Source organism: Condylura cristata, unplaced genomic scaffold (assembly GCF_000260355.1).
Source record: "Condylura cristata isolate star-nosed mole 26May11 unplaced genomic scaffold, ConCri1.0 scaffold00005, whole genome shotgun sequence".
In the NCBI taxonomy this organism is placed as follows: domain Eukaryota; kingdom Metazoa; phylum Chordata; class Mammalia; order Eulipotyphla; family Talpidae; genus Condylura; species Condylura cristata.
Genome location: NW_004567106.1, coordinates 36,379,766 through 36,393,649, shown reverse-complemented (window position 1 = coordinate 36,393,649; position 13,884 = coordinate 36,379,766).

Sequence of the window (13,884 nt, the reverse complement as noted above, 5' to 3'; positions counted from 1 at the left end):
GTACTTCGTGGATCTGCCTGTTCTGCTCCCCACTCTGTCTCTGATGAATCCTCTCACTGCCCCTGCACTTCTGGCCTGTATCCCAGTTCTGTATGCATAAATAAATAAATCTTAAAAAAAAAAAAGCAGATTAAATAACTACATAGCAAATTAATGTCAGTGAAAAAAATACATGAAAAGGGTAGTTTCTAATTTTTTTTTTATTAAATTGTTTGAATTGCTCTTTTCTATTTTCCCTGAGATAAGGGCTATTTGGGATATAAACCTAGATGAATATATACATACTCCTTTTATAACAAATAATTGATTACCTGCATTCTTTCATATTTTGGACAGTGAACCAGCTAGAATGAAATTGCTGTTGGACTTCTGAAGCATTGCATGTCCTACACTAACTTACTCAGAAACTGGATGCTCAGTCTGATTATGTTTTCTTTCAAATAATTCCATAATTTTAGTGCTAAGTGTGATATCCTATTTATAGAGAGGAAACGTAGCAAGAATCATAGCTGAGTCTTGATTTAAAGCCAAGCATACATATGCTGAATTTCTGTTTCCATCACTTCCTAACCATTAGAATTTCATAAAATGCATTAACTTGTTTAAAACCTCAACTTTTTTATGAAGTACTACTAATAACACTTGATTTGGTGAGAATTAAATATATTAAAATGTATATTGCTTCCTATTCTAATTGAAATATTTTACAATTTTATAAATTTTTATTTCCTACTTTATAAACTTTTTTTTTTTTTTAAGATTTACTTATTTGTGCATACAGAACTGTGGTATAGGCCAGAGGTGCAGGGGTGGTGAGAGGCTTCACCAGAGACAGAGTGGGAAGTAGAAAAGGCAGATCTTCGAAGTACACTGCTGAGGGGAGCAGCTGGTAGGTCAGGAGAGGTCTGTCAGGCCATGTGGGTCATCTCCGGGGCGGGGATGAGCTCATGCGGAAGTGGCTTTAGCTTCTTAGTGCTGTGCTTTAGCCTGCTGCGCCACCAGGGAGGGCTTACTTTATAAACATTTTTTTTTAATTTTTTTTATTTATTTTTTATTTTTTAAAAGTTTTTCTTTTTCTTTTTTTTTTAAGATTTATTTTATTTGTACATACAGAACTGGGGTACAGGCCAGAGGCTCAGGGGCGGTGAAAGGCTTCACCAGAGACAGAATGGGGAGCAGAACAGGCAGATCGAGGAAGCACACTGCTGAGGGGAGCAGCGGGCGGGTCAGTAGAGGTCTGCCACATCATGTGGTCACCTCCGGGGCAGGCGGGGATCAAACTTATGTGGAAGTGGCTTTAGCTTCTCAGTGCAGTGCTTTAACCTGCTGCGCCACCAGGGAGGACCTTTATAAACATTTTTAAGGCAACTTTTTGGATGATTACTTTTTTCATATCATTTAGGCCTTGGATGCCTAAATGATACATGTATTGATTGGCATCTTCTTTGATCACATAGATATTCTTTGATCACATAGATATTAATACATTTGAAAAAGATGGGCGTGTATGTAATTCCTACAATATTGTAGCAATAGACTTCATAAAATATTTTTGTTACATATTCTGTGTAATTCACAGGTTCGTATTTGTCAGATTTCACTTTGATTTACCTTTCTATGACACTTGGACATATCTTTTCCTCCCTTCATCTCTAAATTGGTCCTAAAGAAACTATAATTAGGAATTAAAATATTTGCAAAGAATGATCCATTACTTCCCAGCATCTAATTTATGTGCTTTAAATAGATATGGAGACTTCAAGCTAAATGAAATCTATCTCACTGTTTTGAAATAGTTTTTGTTGGTTGCTTTATTTCATTTTTGAACTTACAAAAAGTCAGGCATATTAACTCAGTCAAATGTGAATATATCCCTGGTGGACTGGAAAGTTCACCAGTTCTGTGTATTTTGGCATAGACATTTGCTAAAATATTTTTTTTTCTCCTCATTACACTAACATTTTAAGAGCTACTAAATATATAAAATTATTGTGGCAAATTAGTCTGTAAATGATGTATGAAATGAAATATTCTTGCTAACTTTAGTTCATGGACTGAGATCTGCTATGCTCACTTGCTTCTTCCCATGTGCATGTCTGTTCAAGTCTATAAAATATAAATTTTTGACTATACATCTACTGAATTTCCCCTCACAATTTGCTAAGATATTTGAATAATCACTCAGACCAAACAAACAATTATTGATATTTACTTAGAAAATTCTATTGTGCCCAAACTGTATTCTGTATTATTTACAGGACTGTACATGCTAATGTAATATTTTCACTCTGGGACCCAGGGTAAATCCAGAGTCTAGAAGTGCAAATTGTGAAAGTCAGTGGGGACCATAGGAAGTGGGATTACTCTTATTTATATTCCTTGGTTTCTGAACCCCTATATTCTAATAATCAGTCAAGGGAACATCATCATGAAATACTAATTGATTTAGTATAGATACAAAGACATACCAATAGTACATTGTGGAGGATAAAATCTTATCCTTTTTAGTTTGATGCTGTTACAAATGTTTATATTATCTTGTTTATGTTGTTCTTGGAGATGAAACCACAAGACATCACTGAGGCCTATGTTGTAGTGTTTTGCCTGTTTTGTAGAGTGTTTGCCTGTTTTCTTCTATGTATTTTATGGTTTTAAGTCTTAAATCCAAGTCTTTAATTCATTTTGGGTTAATTTTTATGTTTGGTGTGAGATAATGGTCTACCTTCATTTTTTTGCATATATGACTATCCAGTTTTCCTAACACCATCTGCTAGTCTAACTATTATCTACATTTAATTATCATACCACTGTATCCTCTTCCATTGTTGGATTTTTATAATATGCAGACAAATACCATATAATCAATAGATGTAATTATATAATCCATCTTGAAAATATTTAGTTATGTAGCTCTGTCTTTTCTTTTTTAAAGCTTTATTTACTTATGCTTACAGAACTGGGATATAGGCCAGAGGTGTGGTGGGTGAGAGGATTCACCAGAGACAGAGTGGGGAACTGAACAGACAGATTGACAAAATATACTGCTGAGGGGAGCAACAGGCGGGTCAGGAGAGGTCTGCCACACCATATGAGTCAGCTCCCTGGCCAGGGATTGTTCATTATAAGACCTAGACAACTCCTTTTCCATGTGTCTTAAATATGTAATGTTGGACATGCTTTTTGCAGCAACATGGATGGAGCTAGAAAAGATCATGCTTAGTGAAATAAGCCAGAAAGAAAGGAAAAATACCGAATGGTTTCACTCATAGCAGGAGTATAGCGGACCAGGCGAGAAAATAATAATAATGAACAATTATATATAAGAGACAATTTATGGGGTTGGAGTGGGTAATGGGATCAAAAACAGGGCGGGCGAGGAAAATGCACTGGACTTTGGTGATGGCACATGGGTGATTTGGTGATGGGAAACCCAAGGGGATTACAACTGAGATGGAAAAATGCATAAAATGATGTAAAAATAAGCTATTATATTATTTTTTAAAAATATATGTAAGGTTGAAGGAAGGAAGCAGAAGGAAGAAAACCCCCAAATACATGTGCATATGTGTCTGTCAGAGAAATATTTGTAAATTTGAATATATTTTTATATTTGTGTGAATGTGAATTGTATGAAAGTGTGTGTCATGAATATGTGTGAGTGAGTGATGTCTGTGAGTGTGAGTGTAATTTAAGTAAAACACATTTCAAGTAACTGTGATAATGTAGAATGAAACCAAATGTTAAACCAATGAATAGATGTTACTCTGAAATGAAATTACAGTTATTTTGTTATAGTGGTCATTCAACTTCAGTTTTAGCTTTAAGACCAAATAAATTTTGAACTCACATACCTATCAGGAAATAAATATGACAAGAAATCAGCATGCAGAGAATTGATAACTGAGCTTAGAAGTACTCTAATTCTATTGCTAATTATATCTACTAGTTTCTGATGCACATACCTAGCTGCACTATGTATTACGATGAAACTGATTTGCAGTGCATTATTGAAAGCATTTATAATAATAAAAGTATCCATAACCTTTGTTTTAAACACCTTTCAGTTAAAATCATTACGCTCTCCATTTGGTTGCTATAGTACTTTATAATTTGAGATCTTAAGCACTTTTTTCCAATTTTTTCCTAGAAAGGAAATTTTTTGAGAACAATATGCTATTGGCACATGAGTTTTACATAACTCTGAAAATCATATATATCATTACTGTGTGATGTGAATGTTGATGTGTGGGTGAGATCTAAGGCTCTATATGTGAATATAGGACATTCACTTGCATATGAGTTGATGTAAGAGGAGAACCATAATTTTTACTGGATTGTGAACAGGATGAAAATTGTTACTATATTCAGACAGTTATGAAATACATTGTTGAAACTCTATTGTGTAGTGCCACCACTTTGCCAATATCCTGATGATTTCCAGATCAGTATTTTCTAGACAAAAATTTTTTGAGCTTTAGGCCTACTTATATAACAGTTTATTTTCACTTGGACGTCTCAAATTTTACATACCCAAAACTCGTTTTCTCTTTAATCCTGTTCTTAACCTGGATATTGTGCTAATACCATGATGTATCTAGCCAACCAATCTAGATATCTATGATAACTAGAGATTCATTTTTATTTTTTATTTCTCTCCCATTTATTTCCAACCCAGGTAAGCCCAATTAAAATATTTATGCCCCAAGTATTTGTCTTTCCTCTTCTTGTTTTAGTTTATATAGAAAATATTTAGTAATATTTTCTCACCTGGATTAATGTGACAGATTTTAAACATTTTTCTTACTTTCAATGTATTCTCAGTTAAGTGCTTAGATATTGTGAATATAAACATCTCAATATATTATTATATAATATACTTAAGTGAGTTTTCATCATTTTAAAGAAGAAATATAAACTTTCTCAAAGAATTCAAAACTTTTTATGGTTTGGCCCTTCCTTAAGTCATCAGGCCACCACTCCCGCCATTGTTTTAACAAACCTGCTTTACTGGCTGGCCCCAGTCTCCATCAGCTCTAGGCTATTACTGCTGTTTTTCCTCTTTGACACAAATTTCTCCATTTGTGAATCTTTCAAGATTCTGAGAAAACATGACATTATTCAGAAACTATTACCTGATGTGTCCTAATCCATGCCTCTGGGTTAGCTTCCCTCTGTAATTCTTCATTTTATGTATAGCATTCATGTAACTTCATGTTTTGGTTGACTAGGCAACCCTATCAAAAATTACTATCAAATAGGAATTTTATTAGAAAACTAATATTAGGTTGTTAAAACATTATGAGATCAACTGAATATTGGCAACATCTACTTGTACTTGTATTCAGCATGACAAAATGTTAACATCCTTTGGTAAAGAGCCTTTAGTGAAAAAACAGCAACGACAACAACAGCAACAACATAAACGAGATCATATCCAAGAAATACATTGAGAGTCTGAATCTTGAGACAAGGAGAAGACAATTATGCATATTTCTCAGAAGTATTTAACCAGAGAACCAAGGTCAAGTAAAGGGGCAATGTAAGGTTTCAGGTGGGTTTATGGGCATTCATTCTGTTGGATTATGGTCTTTTGATTATCTTCTCTTAGCCTGTGTGCCGGAACTGTGATTATTATCATTTAGCTATTGGCTTCTATGTTCTGTGCTTCCGTTCTTGAGTTCTTGAATGGATACACCCATTACAATTTCAAGTATTCCTATATTTGCTTATTATATTGTAAATGCAAACCTTTATAATTCTATTCAAGATAGATGATTAGTCATTTTATTTAACAGTTTTGTTTGGCATGCTGGTATTACTTAGTTCATGATGTCTTTGAATTTTGTTATGTTTGTAGAAATTTGAAAGGCCTTTCAGAATATAAACTAGAGTAATAACTGTTCTTCCAAATAATAAAATGTAAATATTAAGAATTATAATTCAAGAAACTATAGCTATCGGGTATGGGGATTTTTTATTTTCATTTAGAGCATTAAAAATATGATCCCTCTAAATTTAGTACCACAAGTCTAAAAGACACAGATGATTCACATATTATTATAACTGTTGTATTGAAGAAGGACTTAAGAAAAATTTGTCAAATAGGCTGATTTTCAGTGGGTAAGAATATCTTAATGCCAGATCACTTTAATAGAGGCATAATACTACAATATTAGTAATTATCTGTCACCCTAGTCATCAAAAATGAACAATTTAATTTGAACTATGGCAACAATGGTATAGGTTTTCTAATTCATTTTAAAGCTGTCTTTGTCTCATACAAAAGAGACACTTTTAGAAGTATTTATTCAGGTCAAATAAAATGTGAATCCTATGTTCTTAAAGAGCTTTTAAGAAAAATTTTATTGAAGTAACATAGAATTATAATATGACTGGCTCAAATGAGTAGCATATAAATCATCATCTGTATATATTATATTCACTAGTCAAAGTCCAATTCTTTCTTAATAAGCCTTAGAAAATCATATCTCCCTCACCTTTTATCTTTGAAGGTTTATTTTATTTATGCATACAAGAATTGGGGTTAGGCCAGAGGCACGGGGTATGGGGGAGGCTTCACCAGAGACAGAATGGGGAGCAGAACAGGAAGATGTCTGAAATACACTGCTGAGGGGAGCAGTGAGAGAAACAGGAGAGATCTGCTGTGCCACACAGGTCACCTTCACCATGTGGGAAACCTCCCTGACTGGGTATCAAATTCATGCACTGTGGCTGAGATAGCATGATAGCACTGAGACTTTAACAAACCCTGTGCCACCAGGGAGACCCCATTTTTCTTTAACTAGATGTCACAGTCATCCCTAGAAAATTAATATTCTATTGGGTACATAAAATTTTGCTTAAAAAATGTAGATTCATAGATTTCTAAAAAAACAATATATGTGCAGAGTTTCTAAGGTCTCCATAGCCAGTATACCACCTTACTAGGTTAAGCACCTACTTTTGTCATGGGGCATCCAACGCTCCTTCTAAACTGAAAAGTAGTATCCTGTAATTTCTTTTCTTATGTGCATCATCACTAGTTTGCCAGTGGGAGAAAGTGAAGCAGAAGCCACTTCTGTGGTACCTCCCAAACATCTCAATCTTTTCACAATTAAGGTACCTTCTCCACTCTCCCTGTACTTCATGGCTTATTCCACCATCTTCTCATTGCTTCATTCCAAACCATAATTCTCACATTTTTCTCTCTCCATTCTTCCCAATATTTTTAACACCCTAGATTCTATCAGTGATGGTACCTAGGCTGATACAGCACGTAAAGAAGATTTGCTGTTCACCTAACTGGGACATTCTTCATCAATGAAAGAAGGGACAGCTTGGTAGGACAGATGTGGTGTTTTCAAGGAGTAGGCATTACCCACATATTAGCTGGCTCAGTTGTAGCAGTCTTTATTTTATTTTAAAGATTTATTTATTTATGCTTATAGAATTGGGGTACAGGCCAGAGGTGCAGGCGGATGAGATGACTCATCAGAGACAGATGGACAAGAACAGGCAAATCTACTGAAATACACTGCTAAGGGGAGCAGGGGACCAGTCAGGAGAGCCATGTGGGCCAACTCCCAGGTGGGGGATGGAACTGTGCCACAGTGGCTTTGGAGAGCTTCATAGTGCTGTGCTTTAACCCATTGCACCACCAGAGAGAGTGGTCTTTAGGATCAAATAGAACACAGAGTGAACTCGAATTTCAGAAAAGAAAGACTTAGAAAACTCATCTCAACATCTTAAGCTTTAGTTATAAGTGCGGGTAGTGATGTGAGGGCCTATTCAGGATGGTTAAGTCATGTGTTCCAGGTCATTCAGTGGATGAATAGTAGCACTGGAAGAGGAGATAATCTCTGCTTGAAGGGTTTATACTTCATCTGTTAATATTTAATCATAATGACACTTTTCCTTAATGAGGTACTAGCTCAAAAGTGATACATATATTAATATGTTAATGTACAATTTATGCCTATAATTAATATGTGATTTGAAGTGATACATACATATTCTAATTTAAATATGGACTTCCTTTTAGAAAAGTGACTACTAATTGAAAAGCTAGCAGTTTAATTCCTCCATGTTGTCCGAGGCAAGAGCTGTTTCTCTTCTACTGCGTGCAGATTTTCTGTATTAGGAGTTTACATTGGCAAAAAGTCATTAAAACTATTTCAATGTAACATATGTCTTACTTTTAGAGAGATCCCAAAGAGTACTCCCAGATAAGAATTTCTCAGAAAACATAATCACACTCACAATTATACTATAAAATTAAATATTACCAAGCACAATCTATAATATGGGCAAGTCTGGGCAAAATCAGAGTCATTTTACAAAGATTCCCTTCCCATTGGGAGGAGACACATTGCACCACTCCAATAATGGGTTTTAGCTCACATGGGAAAAGTTTGTTAGTAACTCAATGTCCAGAGGTTTTTACTGGGGCTGATCATGAATACCTTGTCCTCTGCCAGGCAGGCACCCAAATTCCAGGCTCCAGGTGGAAAGCAGATGTTTGGCATAAACCACGTTGCGTTTTGTGGGTTTAGACATTCAAAGTCACTCTCATTGATTAATGGCGGGGCCCTTTAAAGTAAATATTGTCAGATGCCTGGCTGGGGCCAGCCTTGCCAGCAGGTCTTCCTAGCAAGCTCTTTTCTGCACATTCTAATATTTACAATTTAATAGAAAATGTAACAGAAAAATCACCAAGACTGTTGTCAATTGATGGCAGGAGCTAAAGTTCAGGTAATCTCTTTTAGTTTAGGAGAATAGAGTAATGCTTCTTTCCTTCTGGGATTTGATGATATCAGTACTCTGTAAAAATAGCTGAAGGCCAAATGGCTTCACAGATTTTCCCAGCTTGATAGACATTGGTATTCTAGCTGATTTTTCAATTTTATGCACTCACTGAGCTATCACTTGATTTACTGTAGTGCATTTTAGATTTTTTAAAGTTTTTTTTCCTCATGAAAATAGAGCATTGTGTATATTGATGTCATAGCTTAATTTGTAGACACTATAAAAGAAAAACACAATTTTACTCTCTTTTCCACACCTGCTTAGCAGTTAGTTATTTCCTCCTGTGGATACCTACAGCTATCTGAATGTGTTTCTATGATTCACTTTTGTATATCTGTTCCCTCATGCCCAAAGCTCTAGCTTCTCAAAGATTACTCACAAATCTAGAATGGATTATCCTAGATACTACTAGCTATTCAAAAACATTTACAGCAATTATAAACAGCAATTCTATGTAAGTATCTGTATATACTGAAGTTACTTGAAAACAATAAACCAGAACTTCTAATAAAAAAAGGAATCAAGATAATAAAATAGGAAGCAGATTAAATGAAATATTTAATATATTCAATGTACCTTTCATATAAGTTCCTACATGATTTATTCACAAACCTTGTAGGTGAATCTTTTTTATTTGAAAATGACTATGATCTTTTAGGTATCCTAGTACATTTAGAAAAAGTTGATACAAAAGTAATAGATTTCAAATATAATATACTTGAAATTTTAAGCTGTAAAATTTAGGGGAAATAAAACAGTAAGTTTCATAATTGCAGCAAGAAAGATACAGTGATAGTGACTTCTAAGTAAATTGTGGCAGGACAAATTGGAGAGAATTCTCTCTTCAAATTGGAAGACTGTCTTTCCACCAAGAGCCAGGAAATCTTATATAAGTCCTCCCTACAACAGCAGGCATTTAGATTCATACATTCTTTGGTATTTACGAGCAGCTGTAGCTAGCAGAATTGGAGGAAAGTTCTACCTCCTGGAGTTTAGAATTTGCAAAGATCTGTGCATAACAAATAGGAACAGAAATAGCTAGAGCTATGAAATGGACTTGATGAAAACAGTTCTTAAAATCAGTTCTTAAATTCATTTCAACCTTAGAGACTGAGCATTCTCTGCACTTACAGTGTTAGTCTTCATACAAGCATATGGCCACATGATAATATACTTAATTGGATAGATCAAAATAAAGGATGTCGCAGATTAGCTAAAGGGACAAAAAGTTGTCCATTTTTTAAACATTACCTAGCTGCTGGACAGCCTTTATCAATTCTTAGTATGAAATTTTTCTAATAAATGCTGAACCCATTATACTTAAAAAAAATAGTAGTCATTAACATTTTTTTTCCCAAAAAAACTTATGCTGTCATCTGTGCTGATTCTCCAGTCTTCTAATTTATTCCAGTTTTATTCAGATAATAATTGATAAATAACATTGTGTACATTGAAAGTGTGCAGTATGATGTGTTGTTAAGTAGTTATCATAACAGAGATAGTTGAACTTTTCCAATATACATAGTTTTCTCTTATTGTTTGAATAGTGAGAACTTTCAAGGATTCCTCAAGCCTTACCAACTTAAGTATATAATATAGCGCTACCTCTTGCTACCTGATCATATTAAAATATATATGGAAAAAATCTTTAAAATATAAGGCACTATATTATAAAATATTTTTATTTTCATTATCTAATATTTTTGGCAACTTTTTATGAGATGAAACTAAATGCTACTAATAAAAGGGAAAGACAGATATGATTCCTGGTAGAATTTTTTAGTATTAATAATAAAAATCTTCATAAGTTAATCCTTTGATTCTGTAAGAGCTAGAGCTTATAAACCTCCACCAGCTTACGCATTCCCTCCACTGGAGCTGGCCTTAAAGGTAGGTTGTCAGTGAAGTGTTAATTATGCTAAGAACTCCCGAGCTTACCCTAAAACCTGCAGTCAGAAAAGCCATCTTATTCAATTCACAGTTAAGAGATATTTTAAAGCATTTAAAATGGCCCATCAAGTACTGTGATTTTTAAACAGCTCTAACTAATACCAAAGTTGCTTTTTAAATGCACATGTCCTTTCCAATTGAATTATGGACAGAAATCTGCACAAGGAGAAACTACTTGGCATGTTAAAAAAAAAAAAAAAAGAGGCCCTGAGAGTTTGCCAAAGGATGAAATAATAAATACTTTTAAAATAATATTATCAGGGTGTTTTGATTAAAAGCTATAAACTTGTGACTTTGTTCAAAGTAAATTGATTCAATGCATGTTATTTTTTTCAAAAAGGTTGTTCTTCCTGCCCTCACCCCCATTACTACTGAACCTATGTAATTAGTTTTCTCTAGGGTTAATTTGTACTTGCTTCATCCTTTTATTTCAACACCAGTTCATCCTTCCCTCATATGCAGATCCTGAAATACTGAATTTAACACAGCTAATATCAGCAAATGTTAGTTGGATTCAATTATGTTTATTAGATAATTAGGAACTTTAAGGATATGATTCTCAAATCATGAACCTTCTAGGTGAAGGAGAAAGAATATTGATTCTCATAACTGAAAGCTGTCATGCTAAACTATTGAAACTTTTTGAGGTTTCAAGCCCCTTGCAAATGACTATCACCAAATTCATTTCTGCCATTAAACCCCTTAATTCCCATACCTGTCCTGGTTGTTGATAATGGTCAATAACGTTGTTCAACATATTGTAGCAACCTAGTGAATATTGCTACTGCAGCCCTGGCATGAGGTAGAAAGAAAAAAAAAAGCGAATGATAGAGTTTGACAGTTTTTTTTTAGTAGCTATGCTACCTCACATTAAAAGCCTTTTTCTTTTTAGTTTATTTATACTCCAGTTGGCTACTTCTATTCCAGAGCTACTTGGGAATGCCTTTGATGCAGAGAGTAACTATATGTAAGACATGTCTGATAATACACTTAATGTATTTGAAATTGCAGTAGCAAATAAATATTATTTTTTAAATATACATGAATTTACTGTTTATTTAATCTGAAAATATTCGCTGACAGCTATTCTGGAAGATAGTGAAACATGCTGATAATGCTAAAGGAAACTCAGGTTTTGACTTGCAGAGTATGTTTTAGGAAACTGCTTAGGCTTTAGAAAGCTAGTCCTGTCTTTCTCAAAGGAATATGATGAACTATTGGTGCTTTGATGGTGGGAGAAATTTAGTGACCACATACATTGTTCAAAAAATGTACAATGTAAGAAAAAAGAGCTACATAACTTTAAAAAAAAACTATGTATAAAATAATCTAAATATAAGTTAATCATTCCTATCCAAGTGAGAATCTCTGAGTGAAAGTGTGCTTTAGAAATACAAATTTTTCATTTTGAAACAAAATATGCATATAACATGTAATACTGACACTGTCCAAAGGACTTATCAGTAACTTTAATCAAACTCATTAATATTTTGCTGGAAAATGTGTAATTACAATGAATGTGTTTTGTGTTTTACTTTTTCTTTTTTTCAGTAAGACTACAAATAGCCTGGTGACTATTCAGAGACTTGCTAAAAGTGAATGGTGAAGTACATATTAAAGCATGTTTGTGTGTGTGAAAGTTATACTGTAAGTTATTTATCTGTTTTGTTGTTAATGATAGAATGCTTCATTATGACTAAAGTTTCATTCAAATTCCATTATTATCATCCCATGATTAAAAAATATGGATTACGGTTTACTCTGCTCCATTTCTAAAATGCACTTAGACTAAGTTAAGGGCAACATTTGCAGGATATAAAAGATGCATACTGGTCGGATATATTTTAATTGTACTTTTCACTATTTCCCACCTTTGACACAAATTCTATTAAATAGCAGTCTGACATTCATTATGATGAATAACCCAGTTCTTGGCGAACAAATGCAATGTCATCAACTATTCATTGTATTTCTGATGACAGAAAATGTCACAAATTAGTTCTTTTTACAAAAAAATATAGCAAATACAAAATAGGTTTTTTTATGCTTATAGTAATTTTTTCCTTCATTAAAATCTTTGAGTTATGCTAAAACATATACAACCTTTGTGATATAGAGAAAAAAAATGTGGCAGTAAATAAGTAAACATCATATTTAATGTACTATAGACATCAATTTGATCTTCAGATTTTCTATTAGTGATTTGATGATTTTATATAATTTATTTTGCATGTACAAAAACATTTCCTTACATGTAGTTATATATTAATATTAAAAATATTTCTAAAATTTGACTTCATTATTTGATCCCAATAATCTTGCATATTCTTATTTTTTCACATAAAAAACTAATAGGTAAGGTTATAAGTGGCAGGACATGTCACATTTTTATATTCTAAATGCAAATTTATACAGTACTTGTAACCCCGGAAGACAAGCAGTTTGGTCTAAAAGTTGTGGTTACCATTATTAATAACACTAATAAAATTATGTTGTAAATATACATTTATTTTTAGCTTCAGAGTACCATACTCTAATCTAGTTTGAATTTACCACTTAATATATAAATAATTCATTTTTAAAATAATTTTGCTTTTAACTGCTTTTATGCAGTATTCTATTTCAATATTTAGTATACTAATTGTTTCTGTGATTAAAAAAAAAAAACAACTGTCAGTCCTACTGAAGGTATTCTAAGCAATATATTATATATATTAGATATACAGATGGTCCATCAAATCTCTTGCAGTGCCAGAGAAACAGACCTGACATCTGCGTCCCAAGAACAATGACCAAATTATACTACTCATTATACTTAGTAGACAATCCAGTTCGCCAACTGGAGCACAGGAATGACAAGAATTAGTAGACCACTGCTACCAGGCCCTCGGCCATTGCTGCCTCTGCACACTGGCTGTTTCTCCGCCAGTCACAAAAATTGCTGTTATGTAGTGTTTCATGTCCCTAGCTCCTGTTCAGTGTCCCATTTGGATGTAGGCAAAATGTGTAGCCTATATCAAGTACTTAAATTAGACCTGAAGGGAGCTGAAAGTATTAAGAGCAAACAGTTTGAAATGGATAGTCATCAAATTTAGAAAAGCGTGTAAAACTCCTAAGGACCAAAAAGCA